The sequence below is a fragment of the Hylobates moloch genome, unplaced genomic scaffold (genome assembly GCF_009828535.3).
Source record: "Hylobates moloch isolate HMO894 unplaced genomic scaffold, HMol_V3 SCAFFOLD_11, whole genome shotgun sequence".
Classification (NCBI taxonomy): domain Eukaryota; kingdom Metazoa; phylum Chordata; class Mammalia; order Primates; family Hylobatidae; genus Hylobates; species Hylobates moloch.
In genome coordinates this window covers 24,243,885-24,246,388 of record NW_026652286.1, presented here as the reverse complement: position 1 = coordinate 24,246,388, position 2,504 = coordinate 24,243,885, and the positions used below count along the sequence as shown (strand labels likewise).

The window sequence follows — 2,504 nt, the reverse complement described above, 5'->3', positions numbered from 1 at the left end:
AGGAGAATGGTGTGAACCCAGGAGGCGGAGCCTGCAGTGAGCCGAGATCACGCCACTGCACTCCAGCCTGGGCGACAGAGCGAGACTCCGTCTCAAAAAAAAAAAAAAAAAAAAAAAACTGTAATTTTAAATAACTTTAAAAATACCAGATATTGCATAAAGGCTAAAGACTCTCAAACAAATGTTAAGTATAGGTCAATTTCAAAAAAGAAAAGCTGAAGTATAATATATGACATTTAAAATAACCAAATTGCTTCTCTGAGAAAACACCAAATGCCGGGATGACACTGGTGCAATGGGAGAGCTGGAAGAGCCTGGAGGCCCCGGGGGCCCTGGGATGGGGAAGTGTGGTGGCTTCTCCTGAGGCTTTGTCAGTGGCATCTGGGACTGGGGTCGCCTCGGTGGTCAGGGCTGAGGCAGGGGCTAAAACTCCGGAGTTCAAGGAGGCCAGGCTGAGGATAGGGAATTGATGCTGGTCGTCAAGCTGGGCCACCTGGTCAAAGACATGCAGATCAGATCCCTGGAGGAGATCTGCCTCTTCTCTCTGCCTATCAAGGAGTCTGAGATCACTGACCTTTTCCTGGGGGCCTCTCTCAAAGATGAAGTTTTGAAGATTATGCTGGTGCAGAAGCAGACCCGCGCCGGCCAGTGCACCAGGTTGAAGATGTTTACCGCCATCAGGGACTACAATGGCCATGTCTGTCTGGATGTTAAATGCTCCAAGGAGGTTGCCACTGCCATCCGATGGGCCAACATCCTGGCCAACCTCTCCACTGTCCCCATGCACAGAGGCTACTGGAGGAACAGGATTGGCAAAACCCACACTGTCACTTGCAAGGCGACAGGCCACTGTAGCTCTGTGCTGGTGTGCCTCATCCCTGCACACAGCAGCACTGGCATTGTCTCAGCCACTTTGCCCAAGAAACTGCTGCTAATGGCCAGTATTGATGACTGATACAGCTCAGCCAGGGGTTGCACTGCCACCCTTGGCAACTTCACCAATGCCACCTTTTTTATTACATCTCCAAGACTTACAGCTACCTGACCCTGGCCTCTGGAAGGAGAGTGTATTCACCAAGTCTCCCTATCAGGAATTCATTGACCGTCTTGTCAAGACCCACGCCAGAGTCTCTGCGGAGAGGACTCAGGCTAAAGCTGTGGCTACAACATAGGATTTTTACACAAGAAAAATAAAGTGAATTAAGCATGTTAAAAAAATAATAAAGTCTCTGCATAGTATTCCATGGTATATATGTGCCACATTTTCTTTCTTTTTTTTTTTTTTTTTTTGTCTTAGACTGGGTCTCGCTCTGTCTCCCAGGCTGGAGTGCAGTGGCGCAATCTTGGCTCACTGCAAGCTCAGCCTCCCGGGTTCACGCCATTCTCCTGCCTCAGCCTCCCGAGTAGCTGGGACTACAGGCACATGCCGCGATGCCTGGCTAATTTTTTGTATTTTTAGTAGAGACGGGGTTTCACCATGTTAGCCAGGATGGTCTCGATCTCCTGACCTCGTGATCCACCCACCTCAGCCTCCCAAAGTGCTGGAATTACAGGTGTGAGCCACCATGCCCGGCCTATATGTGCCACATTTTCTTTATCCAGTCTATCATTGATGGGAATTTGGGTTGGTTACAAGTCTTTGCTATTATGAATAATGCTGCAATAAACACATGTGTGCATGTGTCTTTATAGTAGAATGATTTATAATCCTTTGGGTATATACCCAGTAATGGGATTGCTGAGTCAAATGGTATTTCTAGCTCTAGATCCTTGAGGAATCACCACACTATCTTCCACAATGGCTGAACTAACTTACACTCCCACCAACAGTGTAAAAGTGTTCCTATTTCTCCACATCCTCTCCAGCATTTGTTGTTTCCTGACTTTTTAATGAGTTCATGTCTTTTGCGGGGACATGGATGAAGCTGGAAACCATCATTCTCAGCAAACTAACACAAGAATAGAAAACCAAACACTGCATGTTCTCACTCATAAGTGGCAGTTGAACAATGAGAACATATGGGCACAGGGAGGGGAACATCACACACTGGGGCCAGTTGGGGGGTGGAGAGCAAGGGGAGGAATAGCATTAGGAGAAACACCTAATGTAGATGATGGGTTGATGGGTGCAGCAAACCACCATGGCACATGTATACCTATGTAACAAACCTGCACGTTCTGCACATGTTTCCCAGAACTTCAAGTATAAATAATAATAAAATAAAATAGCCAAATTAACAAATATATAAAAGAAGGGTAGTCCATGATATGTGAAATCTGGGTAGCAAATCAGTGACAGAGACACAAACCTGAAAAAAAAAATGTTTTACAAAATTTTAATCACTCCAAAAAAGAGAAGCCAGCTTGTTTTTCTGCCATGATTTACTAGCCTGTCCATAAAATTCCACTGCCAAGTATCACTCTTCCTCTATAATATCTCCATTTATGTAATAAATTATTTACTGTTTTCAATCACTGTGCTTCCTTTTTTCCTCTTATAGAGA

At 45.4% G+C, this 2,504-nt stretch overlaps 1 pseudogene; it reads left to right on the top strand.

Annotated features, from left to right (window-relative positions):
* Nucleotides 1–355: 355 nt before the first annotated feature.
* LOC116477283 (small ribosomal subunit protein uS5-like) lies at nt 356–1,172 on the top strand (annotated as a pseudogene).
* The last annotated feature ends 1,332 nt before the right edge of the window (nt 1,173–2,504 follow it).